Source organism: Nomascus leucogenys, chromosome 9, assembly GCF_006542625.1.
Source record: "Nomascus leucogenys isolate Asia chromosome 9, Asia_NLE_v1, whole genome shotgun sequence".
NCBI lineage: Eukaryota > Metazoa > Chordata > Mammalia > Primates > Hylobatidae > Nomascus > Nomascus leucogenys.
This window is the reverse complement of record NC_044389.1, coordinates 79,504,746-79,519,874: the sequence shown is the minus strand read 5'-3', so window position 1 is coordinate 79,519,874 and position 15,129 is coordinate 79,504,746. Positions and strand designations below refer to the sequence as shown.

The 15,129-nt window shown below is 35.7% G+C and overlaps 1 long non-coding RNA gene across 1 annotated transcript; it reads left to right on the top strand.

The window, feature by feature from the left end:
* The first annotated feature begins 4,227 nt into the window (after positions 1-4,227).
* LOC115836640 lies at positions 4,228-6,462 on the top strand. The gene is made up of 2 exons (XR_004031643.1): positions 4,228-4,577; positions 6,175-6,462. It is a non-coding gene; the product is annotated as an uncharacterized LOC115836640 (long non-coding RNA).
* The last annotated feature ends 8,667 nt before the right edge of the window (positions 6,463-15,129 follow it).

Below are 15,129 nucleotides of genomic sequence, written 5' to 3'. Positions count from 1 at the left end.
CAAAAAGACTCCAGGAGCTGATGGATTCACAGCCAAATTCTACCAGAGGTACAAGGAGGAGCTGGTACCATTCCTTCTGAAACTATTCCAATCAATAGAAAAAGAGGGAATCCTCCCTAACAATTTTATGAGGCCAGCATCATCCTGATACTAAAGCCTGGCAGAAACACAACGAAAAAAGAGAATTTCAGACCAATATCCTTGATGAACATTGATGCAAATATCCTCAATAAAATACTGGCAAACTGAATCCAGCAGCACATCAAAAATCTTATCCACCATGGCCAACTGGGCTTCATCCCTGGGATGCAAGGCTGGTTCAACATACGCAAATCAATAAATGTAATCCAGCATATAAACAGAACCAAAGACAAAAACCACATGATTATCTCAATAGATGCAGAAAAGGCCTTTGACAAAATTCAACAACCCTTCATGCTAAAACCTCTCCATAAATTAGGTATTGATGGGACATATTCAAAATAATAAGAGCTATCTATGACAAACCCACAGCCAATATCATATTGAATGGGCAAAAACTGGAAGCATTCCCTTTGAAAACTGGCACAAGACAGAGATGCCCTCTCTCACCACTCCTATTCGACATAGTGTTGGAAATTCTAGCCAGGGCAATCAGGCAGGAGAAGGAAATAAAGGGTATTCAATTAGGAAAAGAGGAAGTCAAATTGTCCCTGTTTGCAGATGACATGATTGTATATCCAGAAAACCCCATTGTCTCAGCCCAAAGTCTCCTTAAGCTGATAAGCAACTTCAGCAAAGTCTCAGGATACAAAATCAATGTACAAAAGTCACAAGCCTTCTTGTACACCAATAACAGACAAACAGAGAGCCAAATCATGAGTGAACTCCCATTCACAACTGCTTCAAAGAGAATAAAATACCTAGGAATCCAACTTACAAGGGATGTGAAGGACCTCTTTAAGGAGAACTACAAACCACTGCTCAATGAAATAAAAGAGGATACAAACAAATGGAAGAACATTCCATGCTCATGGGTTAGAAGAATCAATATCGTGAAAATGGCCATATTGCCCAAGGTAATTTATAGATTCAATGCCATCCCCATCAAGCTACCAATGACTTTCTTCACAGAATTGGAAAAAACTACTCTAAAGTTCATATGGAACCCAAAAAGAGCCCATCGCCAAGTCAATCCTAAGCCAAAAGAACAAAGCTGGAGGCATCACGCTACCTGACTTCAAACTGTACTACAAGGCTACAGTAACCAAAACAGCATGGTACTGGTACCAAAACAGAGACACAGATCAATGGAACAGAAAAGAGCCCTCAGAAATAATGCCACATATCGACAACTATCTGATCTTTGACAAACCTGACAAAAACAAGCAATGGGGAAAGGATTCCCTATTTAATAAATGGTGCTGGGAAAACTGGCTAGCCATTTGTAGAAAGCTGAAACTGGATCCCTGCCTTACACCTTATACAAAAATTAATTCAAGATGGATTAAAGACTTACATCTTAGACATAAAACCATAAAAACCCTACAAGAAAACCTAGGCAATACCATTCAGGACATAGGCATGGGCAAGGACTTCATGTCTAAAACACCAAAAGCAATGGCAACAAAAGCCAAAATTGACAAATGGGATCTAATTAAACTAAAGAGCTTCTGCACAGCGAAAGAAACTACCATCAGAGTGAACAGGCAACCTACACAATGGAAGAAAATTTTTGCAACCTACTCATCTGACAAAGGGCTAATATCCAGAATTTACAATGAACTCAAACAAATTTACAAGAAAAAAACAAACAACCCCATCAAAAAGTGAGTGAAGGACATGAACAGACACTTCTCAAGAGAAGACATTTATGCAGCCAAAAAACACATGAAAAAATGCTCATCATCACTGGCCATCAGAGAAATGCAAATCAAAAGCACAATGAGATAGCATCTCACAACAGTTAGAATGGTGATCATTAAAAAGTCGGGAAACAACAGGTGCTGGAGAGGATGTGGAGAAATAGGAATGCTTTTACACTGTTGGTGGGACTCTAAACTAGTTCAACCATTGTGGAAGTCAGTGTGGCGATTCCTCAGGGATCTAGAACTAGAAATACCATTTGACCCAGCCATTCCATTACTGGGTATAAACCCAAAGGACTATAAATCATGCTGCTCTAAAGACACATGCACACGTATGTTTATTGCGGCACTATTCACAATAGCAAAGACTTGGAACCAACCCAAATGTCCAACAACGATAGACTGGATTAAGAAAATGTGGCACATATACACCATGGAATACTATGCAGCCATAAAAAAATGATGAGTTCATGTCCTTTTTAGGGACATGGATGAAACTGGAAACCATCATTCTCAGTAAACTATCACAAGGACAAAAAACCAAACACCACATGTTCTCACTCATAGGTGGGAATTGAACAATGAGAACACATGAACACAGGAAGGGGAACATCACACTCCAGGGACTGTTGTGGGGTGGGAGGAGGGGGGAGGGACAGCATTAGGAGATATACCTAATGCTAAATGACAAGTTAATGGGTGCAGCACACCAACACGGCACATGGATACATATGTAACAAACCTGCACATTGTGCACATGTACCCTAAAACTTAAAGTATAATAATAATAAATAAAAAACAAAGATCATAAAAATACATTTTTAAAATTCAGCTATATGTTTATTCAAAGCCTAATCCTTAAGAAAGTGTGTGTTTCTGCATTTCCTTTAGTGCCTCTGCCGTTTCTTGAAAAGAACATTCTTTGGGTACCAATGGTTCCAGAACCTGAGAGATATATGAATATAACCTAAATTGAACCTGCAGTTTGTAGGCAAACCCAGCCAATCTCAGCTAATAACAACATAACTGATTCAGTCAATAAAATTCCCAGCAGTTGCCTAAATTATAAGTAAGTGCTTAATGTTGAATGCCATTAAGTTTCCATGTTGTTTTTTTTTGTTACACAGCATGTTTTAGCAAAGGCTAAAATGATGCTCTTTAAAAGAGAAAAGTAAAATATAGTCAGAAAAGCTGAAATTCAAAATATAGAAAAATTACAAGCACAGTACAAATTAAAGGAGCCAAGGTGTATAATCAGACAAAATAGAAAGCATGACTACGGATAAGACTATCACTATATAATTTTTTTAAATTAAGGTTTAATTTACCTTTAATAAGTATCAAAATATATAAATCAAAAACTGAATAAATATAAGAAGCAAAGACAACAATCATATTAGGAGATTTTTAACACTTTTTTAGTGTTTGATTATTGACAGTTCAAGCATTCAAATACAGTACAAAAATTAGAAAATTCAAAAAACATAATTTTCAGATTTAATCTAATGGACTCATGCAGAGCACTTGAAATATTACTACACACACATTTATAGGACTTGCATGAAGACAGACACTAACTGATCCATGTAATAAGTATTTATGTCATTGAAATTAGGGTGGAAATCAGCAGAAAATATAACTAGACAAATTCTATTTGTTTGGAAGTAAGAAATACATTTCTGGTCTTTCCACATTATTGCACTACATGGTATTTCCACTGCTTTTTAGTTTAGCCATTTTGTATGTAGTCATATTATAACTGACTTGTCTCTACTCTGTTTTTATTAATAAATTATAGGATTTCTTCTTGTATTTTTGGTATGCATGTCTTTTTTTTCCTGATATATTTATGACAAATAAGTTTTCTATTTCTTTAGCTTTATTTACACAGTTTGATGTATCTTGGATGAACAAGTTCTTAATTTTATTATTGTCTAATTTGTCACTTTTCATAGGTATTGCTTTTGTACTTTGTGTGAGAAAATTTTGCTTACCCTGTTGTCATGAAGATATTTTCCTATGCTTTTCCCCCACAATCTTTATTTTTTCACCATCGACATTTATATTTGCAACCCATATGGGATTAAGTTTTGGGAAAGATGGTAGATAGGGGAAGGTTCTAAATGCATTTATTTCCTTATGTATATCCAATTGATTCAGCATCACTTATGAAAATATTTTTCCACACTTCAATTCTGTTTCACTTCTGTTAAAAATCAGAACACTATATATAAATGAATCTATTTCTGGATGCTCTGTATAACTGTAATACAGCTTGCCGAATCATAAATTGGTACAACAACTTTGAAAAGCCATTTGGAAATATCTGCTAAGTTTGAACATATGCATCTACTTATGATTCAGCAATCCTATTCTAGGTGTGTCATAATTTGAAGGTGTTATCAATCGCTTCAGTGGCTCCCCTAGGTGCTGGCATCACACTGCTTGTTTTGAACTTTTGCTTAGTTATTGCCCATTTCTGGGTGCCCATCTCCAACATGTATATTAGAGTGAAAAGCCTTATGAGGAATTCCCCATTATACTCATTCCCTACTTTCTATGTTGGCTCATTTATTTTCAAAGTACCCTGACAAGAATGCTCCACAATTCACAAGCTACGCCATTCACGGCCCTCAATGAAGTCACTGGTCCACGGGTCCTCACTCTGTTCTCTCTCTCCCTGCATTTGTGTGTGCCTCTGGGTATGGTGTGCCTCCCTCTCTAGGACCTGTGAGTATAATCAATCCCTCAATTTCATATGTCTGTCTGTGTAATTTCCCTAACTGTGTTGGAGTAATCTGTGGTAACCCCACAAGGAAAGTTACTCCCTCACTTATAAAAGTTGTAAATTAAAAATAAATATCTACATGTGTTTGCCAAAAGACATGTACCACAATGTTTACACAAAGGTTATTTGTAATAGCTAAACACTGAGAACTACCAAAATGTTCATGAATGTTGCAATGGATAATTATGGTATATCATACAATGAAATATATAGAACAATAAAAATGAATTAACTATGACTACGCATAATAGCATGGATGGATTTCACAAACAATATATAGGGGACAAAGCCAGCCAAAAGTGGGTAGGGATCTTATATGATAAAGTTACATTACAGACAAAACTAATCTGTAGTGCTAGAAGAAAGGCTATTGTTGTTCATTTATTGTAATAGGGTTCAAAAATAGGGAAAAATTTGAGCTACTGATAATACTCCATTTCTTGAATTGGATGTTAGTTGCATAATACATTGTTGTATTCAATTTATGAATGTTCAGTTCACTGTACATTGTGCTTTGTGCATTTTATATACATGTTACATTTAATAAACAAATTTGAAAAAATAAAATATTTAAATAATTTATAATTAAACAATAGATTATAATAAAACTTAGAGCAGAACCAAAACTTGTGGACTGCAGCTAAAGGTCAGTTTAATGGGAATTCTGTAACAGTTATACATGCTTACATTGGAAAAAAATGAAAATTATTGAAATAAGCAAATAATTTAATATGTGAGACTAGAGCAAGAGATTAAATGTAAAGAAGGTAAAAAGAAGGAAACATGGAGCATAAACCACCAAAATAGAAAGTAAACAAAAAATTAAAAAATCAATTAGTTTGAGTTATTTTATAAAAAATGAGTAAAATTGATAAATTTTCGAGGATGATCAAGAGAAAAAGAAACTAGATCAAATAAAAACATTAACTTTAGAAATAAAAAATAGTGCATAAATCATGGCAGAGATTAAAAAGATAATGAAAGGGTATGATGAGAAACTTATTGAATGATGGTATATTTGAAAAATCAGACTAAATAAACAAAGGTAGAGGAAAGCAATTCTATAAAACTAGACTCAATTAAATCAATAACCAATCGATTATTCAGAAACAAAGACATGCTCTAGCTTGAAATCAGAACATAAAGAGGGAAGTAATAAGAAGTGAGGGCGAAAAAACACAATTAATTGAAAATCTGGCAGATGAATGTCTGTACAAATTGGCATCTTCCACTCGACTCTTTATTTCTTCATCCCATCCTCATGCCTTTAGCTTTAAATCCCGGGTAAAAACCAACTAACCAGCCAAAAACACAATAATAAATAAATAAACAAAGATATATATATATATAAAAGTAAAAATCTACAAAAAAATTTTAAAAATGAAATAACAACTTGAAAAAGATTTAGGATTCTGGCACTGGAGATCAAAGTCACATTCATTTGTGGTTTTTCAGACAACTCATGTCTTAATCAAAGGCTATTAATTGCCCAGCCATGTCAACTGACACTTAATTAACTATGAATATTCTTATTTACAGGAGAGACTTTGCTGAAAATAGACCTACATAAATAGGAATGTGGGAAATCTACATATGTAGGAGCAGAAGAAAAACCACAATAGCCACCTGGAAAAAATCAATCTATAAAAATCAGATGTATGAAGAAAATTAAAAGCTTGAAATATAAAAACCAAGATAGGCAAAGATTAGAACTGACTCTGGAGGAAAGCAACACTTATCAAGAAAATACAAGATAATTTAAAAATAATGTCACCAACACTAACAATAGCAAATAGCTCACTAATAAAGTCCCTATTTTTAAAAAGTCGTACTTTGATTCATGTGCTAATTTGGAGTACAAGTCTTAGAGTCATCCTTACCTGTTCTCTTTCTCTTATATTCTCATCTGAATCCCAACAAATCTTATCATTTATACTTGAAAATATTATTGAGTCCAATTACTTCTTATAAGCTCCAGAACTACCACCTTATGCAAGATACCATTATCCCTCCAGTGGACCATTTAAATGACCAGTTGGCATTTGGGTAACAGTGATATGAATAATGACTGAACTTACTATAGTGTCTGCTTTCCATAATATGTTATCTCATCTCAAGTTAATTCTAGATAAGCATTTTCTGATTAGACACAGATAAACTGAATTACACTAGTTTATGTGATGGGAAATAGAAGCTTAAAAGTTTTGAATACGACATTGCTATGTAACTAGGTTAAACCAGGTGAGTAAGTGAAATAGTTTTACTGGCTGAATAGAAATATATTAGAAGAGAAGGCAAAGGAAAAACATGTTCTGCAGAAATTCAAATACATCATCTATAAATGAAGAAAAATGGAGCAGAATAGTCAAGAGATTTTTTCTAATCAGAACTATATAAAGCATGAATAGATTATTTGGCACCATCATGGTCAAATTATCTATAGTGAGTTAAAGGTTATACATACAGAGATGATAGCATTTCAAAAAGCATCAACAAAACAGGGAAATGCTAGATTTACATCATAAAGGATGCACACCTTGTTGAGCTTTAAGCAGAACAGAAGAAATGCATTTACATGAAAAATTGAAAGACACTGTCAATACGAGCAAAGTGATGTGGAAAATTGGAATAATTATCTGGATAATTCAGGGCAAAAATGCTAATGAGGTAAAAGAGTTCTTTACAACTTGATTTATCTAGGTCAGCTGTCTACATTTATTAAATTAACTAGACAATTATTCAAGTCTCTATTTTTCTCAAGCTTGAATAGACTTTGGTATTGATTCCTTGTTTGTGGGTTGAAGCAGAAGAGCCTTGGTGCAGTATTGACATTTCCATATTGGATATAGATAATAGTCATTTTTAATCTCAGCTTGTACTCAATTATAGTTTAAGTGATACATAAAATATAGTTAAATACTTACACTGTGGTTAAAATAGGGTTGGTAAACACCAGTTTTCAGTTTAGACTCATACTAAAGCATTGTCTCAAGCACAAAGCAAGTTCATTTTATAAGTCTTGCAAACGCTTGACAAAATCACTTAAGATAGGGCTCTGTGTGTTTCAAGTGACAATTTGCGGAATTTTGACTCAATTAATTGAATATTATCAGCTTGATGATTAAATTTATCTTTTTACACAATAAAAATATTGAAAGGTTTTCTTTTGAGAATGGTTTTTTAGGGGTAAATGGATTATAATCGTATGTGGCTTCTCCAGATATATGTAAGAAAAGAACGAAGCAGAAACAATAATAATATTTGGAAATAACCACTTAACATGTGACAGTTTCAAGCATCATGTATCACAAGTAACTGTAAGGCACATATTTTATTTTAAAGACTTGTGTACTGAAACTGGAAGATGGAAGATAGATCTTAAATTCAAATTTCCAAAGACCCTTTGGTTGGAGTTCAACCAGGCAGCAAAAGATTTCCTCCAAGCCTGTTCAGACAATTAAGAAAATAACATAAATACAGTGAGGCACCACATAAAGATGCTTTGGTGAATGATGCACAGCATATATGATGGTAGTCCCATAAAATTATAATGAAGCTGAAAATTTCCTGTCACCTAGTAACACTGTAGCCATCTTAATGTTATAGGGCAATGCATTGCCTTTTCTATTTTTAGATATGTTTGGATACATGAATAATTACCACTGTGTCACAATTACCTACTGTTCAGTACAGTTTTGTATCCTAGGAGCAATAGTCTATACCTTACGGCCTAGGTGTATAGTTAAGTTATACCATCTAGGCTTGTGTGGGTACACTCCTTGATGTTCACACAATGATAAAATTGCCTAACGTTTCTCAGAATGTATCCCTGTCATTAAGCAACATATGATTGAGCTTTATGGCTTGACAGACACTGCAAAACAAATGCATGCTTGAAAATATCATTTATAAAGAGCTCTTATCTCAGGTATGGTCCACATAATGTATTATCTTAAGATATATAAGTGGGGAAATTTTTTACAATGCAGATTAAGATGAATAAGCCCATAGAGCATAGTTTTGCAACCTTGGCGATATTGATATTTTGGGCCAGATAATTAATTCTTTGTTGTGGGGGCCTGTCTTGTGCATTGTAGGATGTTTAGCATTAGCATGCCTGGTCTCTTCCATGAAAGGCTAGTAGGACCCTTTCCCCCAAATATGACAACTGAAAATGTCTCTGGTTATTGACAAATGTCCCCTAATCACTGCCACAGAGGCTACACCTGGTGTTAATCTCAGCACTGCTATGCCTACACAACCACTCCAGGCCCCTTGTAATCAAGTACAGAACTCGCAATTCCAACAAAATAAGGGCATGTTGCTCTCAGAGATTGCAGCTTTTCAGCTTTGTCTTAGCTAGAGGATATATTTAAAAACTGAAAGGGAAAATGTGGTTAATAGTGACTCAGCCCTTTAATTGTCTTAAACCCTCAAGAGACCTCCCAGTATTAAGACCTAATACTGGGTATTAGGGCTTACAGCCATTTTGAGTGAAAGAAACCCTCCTGCTGGGAGATCTCTGGTCAAATTGGGAATATTATATTAGTTAGGGCTCTGCAAATAGAGTGGCTTTCTGCTGATGCTTGGATTTTCCCATAAGATCAAAAGCCTGAACTCTAGAATTCTTAAAAAGAAATTACCAGAGACCTATACTAAAGTCTGAATGGAGTCATTAAGGATGCCTGATTTCCTTGAGTTTCTGTCATCTCTTGCTAAGGCTGTTGCTTTTTCCAATGACTAAAAAAAAAAAAAACTCACACACACACACAAAACATGTGACCTGTTTAAGTGTTGAAAACTGGCCCAAAGGCCGTCATTTGTTTTCCTGCAATAAATGCTTCTGTTAGAGATTATCTTGCAGTGAAGCAAGGATTTTTTAAAAATTATAATTTATGTTTTTGCTATTACAGTGCTGGCTGAAAATGCCTGTTAGTATAAAAAAACTATCTTTTGTTATTTAAATTGTCCATATCAAATGACATTAATAAACACTTTTTCTGATTAATTAGATAAATGGAAAATAATTTTTAAAATGTTTTATATAGAGAGGGCAAAACCAAAATAAAACATTAAGAACAGGGTTTCTCTGCTGCAACACTATTGATATTTTGGAGCAGATAATCATTTGTTATAGGGGAGGCTGTCCTGTGCATTGTAGGACATTTAGCAGTATACCTGACCTCTGCCCTCTAGATGACAGTAACACTACCACCACAGCCCCTTCTCAATTTCCAGTTATTAATACTTTAAATAGTGTGTACATTTGTTACAATTGATGAGACAATATTCATAATTTTTATTCAGTGAAGTCCATAGTTTACAGTAGGTTTCAATTTTTGTAGTGTGCATTTTAAAGGTTTTGACAAATTCATGATATAAATACACCATAGTAGTATTGTAGAGAGTAGTTTTAATGCCCTAAAAATCCCCTTTGCTCTGCCTGGTCATTCCTCCTCCCCACTTCAAATCCCTGACAATCACTAATCTTTTTAAGATATCTGTAGTTTTGCCTTTTTATGAATATCATATAGTTTAAATGTGTATGTAGTATGTAGTATGAACACAGTATGTAGCTTTTTCAGATTGGTTTCTTCCACTTAACAATATGCACTTAAGGTTCCTCCATGTCTGTTTCTGGCTTGATAACATTTATTTTTACATTGGAATAATATTTCTTTGCATGGATGCACCAGAGTTTATTTCTCCAGTCACTTATTGAAGGACATCTTGGTTGCTTCCAAGTTTTAGCAATTATGAATAGAGCTGCTATGCATATTCATGTGTAGGTTTTTTGTGTGGATTTAAGTTGACAATTCGTTTGGGTATTTATAAGGTAAATGGGTTGCTGGACCATATTTAAGAGTATGTTTAGTTTTATAAGAAACTACCAAAAAGTTTTTCAGTTAGCTGCACCATTTTCACTCCCACCTGCAACGAAGGAGTTTCTACCTCTCCGTATCTTCACTAACATGTATTGTCAGTATTCTCGATTTTGGCCATGTTAATAGGTGTGTACTGATATATCATTGTTTTTATTTGAAACTAATAATATATGAGGCTGAACATCTTTTCATATGCTTATTTACCATCTGTATATCTTCTTTGGTGAGATGTCTGCTCAAATCTTTTATCTTTACTCTAATTTTTTTTTTTTATTGTTGGGTTTTAAGATTTCTTTGTGTGTTTTGGATACCTGCCCTTTATTAGATGTGTGTTTTGTAAAAATTTTCTCCCAGACTCTGGCTTGTCATTTTATTCTCTTAATTATTTTGCAGAACAGCAGTTTATAATTTTAATAAAGTCCAATTTGTCAGGTTTTTTTTTTTCATTTATAGATTATGCTTTTGGTTTTGTATCTAAGAAGTCATTGCCAAACCTGGGATCACCTAGATTTCTCCCTATGTAATCTTCTAGGAGTTTTATACTTTTGCATTTTACAGTTAGGTCTCTACTCCATTTCACGTTAATTTTTGTAAAAGGTAGAAAGTCTGTGTCCAGATTCATTTTTTGTGCATATGAATGTCCAGTTGCTCCATCCCAAGTTGTTGAAAAGACTATCCTTTTTCCATTGAATTGCCTTTACTCAGTTGCCAAAGATCAGTTGACTATACGGATGCTCCTTGACTTATGATAGGATTATGTCTTGATAAACCCACCATGTTAACAATATTGTAAGTCAAAAATGAATTTAGCCAGTCACGGTGGCTCATGCTTATACTCCCTCCCAGTGCTTTGGGACGCTAGGTGGGAAGATCACTTGAGACCAGAAGTTCTGGACCAGTCTTGGCAACACAGCAAGACCCTGTCTCTATGAAAAAATTTTTGAAAAAATTAGGCCAGTTTGGTACTTCAGCATGGGCAATAGAGTTAGACCCTGTTTTCAGCAAATAAAAACATGCATTTAATACCCTGATAAACCCATTGTAAAGTTGAAAATATTAAGTTAACATTGCAAGTAAGAGATCATCTGCTCTGTGTGGGTCTATTTCTGGACTCTGCTCTGTTCCATTGATCTACTTGTCTATTCTTTTGCCAATTCCACACTGTCGTAATTATAGTAGCTTTACGTGAGTATTGAAATCAGGTACTGTCAATCTTCTAACTTTATTCTCCTTCCACGTAGTGTTAGTTATTCTGGGTCTTTTGCCTTTCTATGTAAACTTTAAATTGGTTTGTAGAAATTCATGAAGTCACTAGCTGGGATTTTGATCAGGATTGCTTTAGATCTATAATTCAAAGCAGAAATAAATGACATTCTTTTTGTCCTTGTTCATGGAATATCTCTCCATTTGTTTAGATTTCGTTTGATATATTTCATTAGAGTCTTGTAGTTTTCTTTATATAGAACTTGTACATATTTTGTTCATTTTTGTTAGGTTTTAAAAGGCATGTTTTGTACTTACCAAATATGTGAGCATTTTTCTGTATCTTTTTGTTGTTGATTTCTACTCTAATTTCATTTTGGTCACAGAACACGCTTTAAGAATTTTATCTTTATTAATTTGCTAAGTTTTATTTAATTTATAAAACCACTGAATTACTTATTATTTTTACTTATTATTACTTATTATTACCAACAAATTACTTACTATTTTTAATTACCCAGGAAACATTTATAAAGGCAGACCACCTTGTTTCCCTTAATTTTGTTCTTTTTGGGGTTCATTGTTCTCTGGAATCTGTAGGTGTAGATCTTTTGCCATACTTGGTATGTTTTCAGCCATTATTTTTTTTAAATAGTGCTTTGTGTATGCACCACACTACCTTTTCTTTTGACCTTATGATGACATATAGTCTATATCTATTGAGGTTTTCCCACAGGCTACTGGATCTTTGTTAATTATTTTTCTATTTATCACATTAGATTTTTCATATTGCTCTCTCTTCTATTGCAACTACTTTCTTCTGTCATCTTTAAATTCACCATTAAGTCCATCAATTGAGGTTTTCTTGTAATTTTGTGGTATGTTTACACTTTTCAGCTACAAAATTTTCACTTCATTCTTATTTTTTCTATTTCTTTCACTGAGACTTTGTAACTTTACATTTATTTTTAGAGCATTTATCACTACTTGTTAGAGTACTTTCTTAGCTCATTAAAGTCTTTGTCTAAATATTTCAATATCTGTGAAATCTCAGTGTTGGTAATTGTTTTTGTTTTTCTCATTTGAATTGAAATTTTCTCAATTCTTCATATTCTGAATAATTTCGTATAATATTCTATACAGTTTAATGTTATGTTATGCTATTTGTATAGAATATTGATATTTTTGTTTTGTTAGAAAGCAATATTTTTGCTTTGCAAACAATTGACCAAGTTGGGCTCAGGCTGAAAGCTCCAACCAGCATTACCTGTGTTGTGATTCTAATATCAGTTTAGTTTTCTAACCTTTGCAATGCCAATTCTAATCTATTCCATACATTCACCAAGTCTGGGTCTTGGGTGATGTTCTATCAAGTGAGTTTTTAATGCTCTGTATGTTTTCTAAAGTCAGAACCACCAATGCTCAGCTCAGAGGTGAGTTTATAAACAAATTTAAAAGGTTTGTCTCCTGAGTTAAACAATTTGCTCTATTGCTGAGGTATATTCCGGTTTGTGGGGCCTACCCTTTTCTTGTTCTTGAGACAAAATCTGGATCTCAATTTATCCCATTCTGCTTCACATTTCTTGAAACTACATCCATATTTAAGACTAAAAAGTAGGAAGATAGAGAGAAAGAAAAAAGTAAATGGGCATTTTTCCCATCCTCTAATGCCCGCATTTGTTATTATAAAGACCCTTTCTTTTGCACAGGTATATAAAGAAATAGATCAGGGAGGTGCTGGCAAGATGGCCGAATAGGAACAGCCCCCATTCTGCAGCTCCCAGTAAGACCAATGTAGAAGGTGGGTGATTTCTGCATTTCCAACTGAGGTACTTGGTTCATCTCATTGGGACTGGTTAGACAGTGAGTGCAGCCCACGGAGGGTGACCAGAAGCGGGGGGGGCATGGCCTCACCTAGGAAGTGCAAGGGGTCGAGGAACTCCCTCCCGTAGCCCTGGGAAGCCGTGAGGGACTGTGCCATAAGGCATGGTGCTATCCAGCACCAATACTATGCTTTTCCCACGGTCTTCACAACCTGCAGACCAGGGGATTTCCTCAGGTGCCTACACAACCAAGGCCCTGGGTTTTAAGCACAAAACTGTGTGGCTGTTTCTGTAGACACCGGGCTAGCTGCAGTTTTTTTCCATACCCCAGTGGCGCCTGAAATGCCAGCAAGATAGAACCATTCACTCCCCTGGAAAGGGAGCTGAAGCCAGGGAACCAAGCAGTCTTGCTCAGCTGATCCCACCCCCACAGAGCCCAGCAAGCTATGATCCACTGGCTTGAAATTCTAGCTGCCAGCACAGCAGTCTGAAGTCAACCTGTGACACTCGATCTTGATCGGGCAAGGGGCGTCTGCCATTACTGAGGCCTGAGTAGGCGATCTTCCCCTCACAGTATAAACAAAGACACTGGGAAGGTCAAACTGGGTATGGAAACCCACTGCAGCGTGGCAAAGCTGCTGTAGCCAGACTGCCTCTCTAGATTCCTCCTCTCTGGGCAGGGCATCTCTGAAAGAAAGGCAGCAGCCCCAGTCAGGGGCTTATAGATAAAATTCCCATCTCCCTGGGACAGAGCACTTGGGGGAAGGGGCAGCTGTGGGCGCAGCTTCAGCAGACTTAAACATTCCTGCCTGCTGGCTCTGAAGAAAGAAGCAGATCTCCTAGCACAGTGCTCGAGCTCTGCTAAGGGATAGACTGCCTCCTCAAGTGAGTCCCCAGTTCCCGTTCCCCCTGACTGGGAGACACCTCCCAGCAGGGGTTGATAGACACCTCATACAGGAGTGCTCAGCTGGCATCTGGCTGGTGCCCCTCTGGGATGAATCTTCCAGAGGAAGGAGCAGGCAGCAATCTTTGCTGTTCTGCAGCTTCTGCTGGTGATACCCAGGCAAACAGGATCTGGAGTGGACCTCCATCACACTGCAGCAGACCTGCTGAAGAGGGGCCTGACTGTTAGAAGGAAAACTAACAAACAGAAACAGTAGCACCAGTATCAACAAAAAGGATGCCCACTCAAAAGCCCTATCCAAAGGTTACCAACATCAAAGACCAAAGGTAGATAAATCCAAAAAGTTGAGGAAAAACCAGTGCAAAAATCCTGAAAATTCCAAAAACCACAATGCCTCTTCTTCTCCAAAGGATCACAACTCCTTGCCAGCAAAGGAACAAAACTGGACAGAGAATGAGTTTGATAAAGTGAAGCAATGAGGAAAGGATTCCCCATTTAATAAATGGTGTTGGGAAAACTGGCAGAAAACTGAAACTGGACCCCTTCCTTACACCTTATACAAAAATTAACTCAAGATGGATTAAAGACTTAAATGTAAGACCTAAAACCATAAAAACCCTAGAAGAAAACCTAGGCAATACCATTCAGGACATAGGCAAGGGCAAAGACTTCATGATTA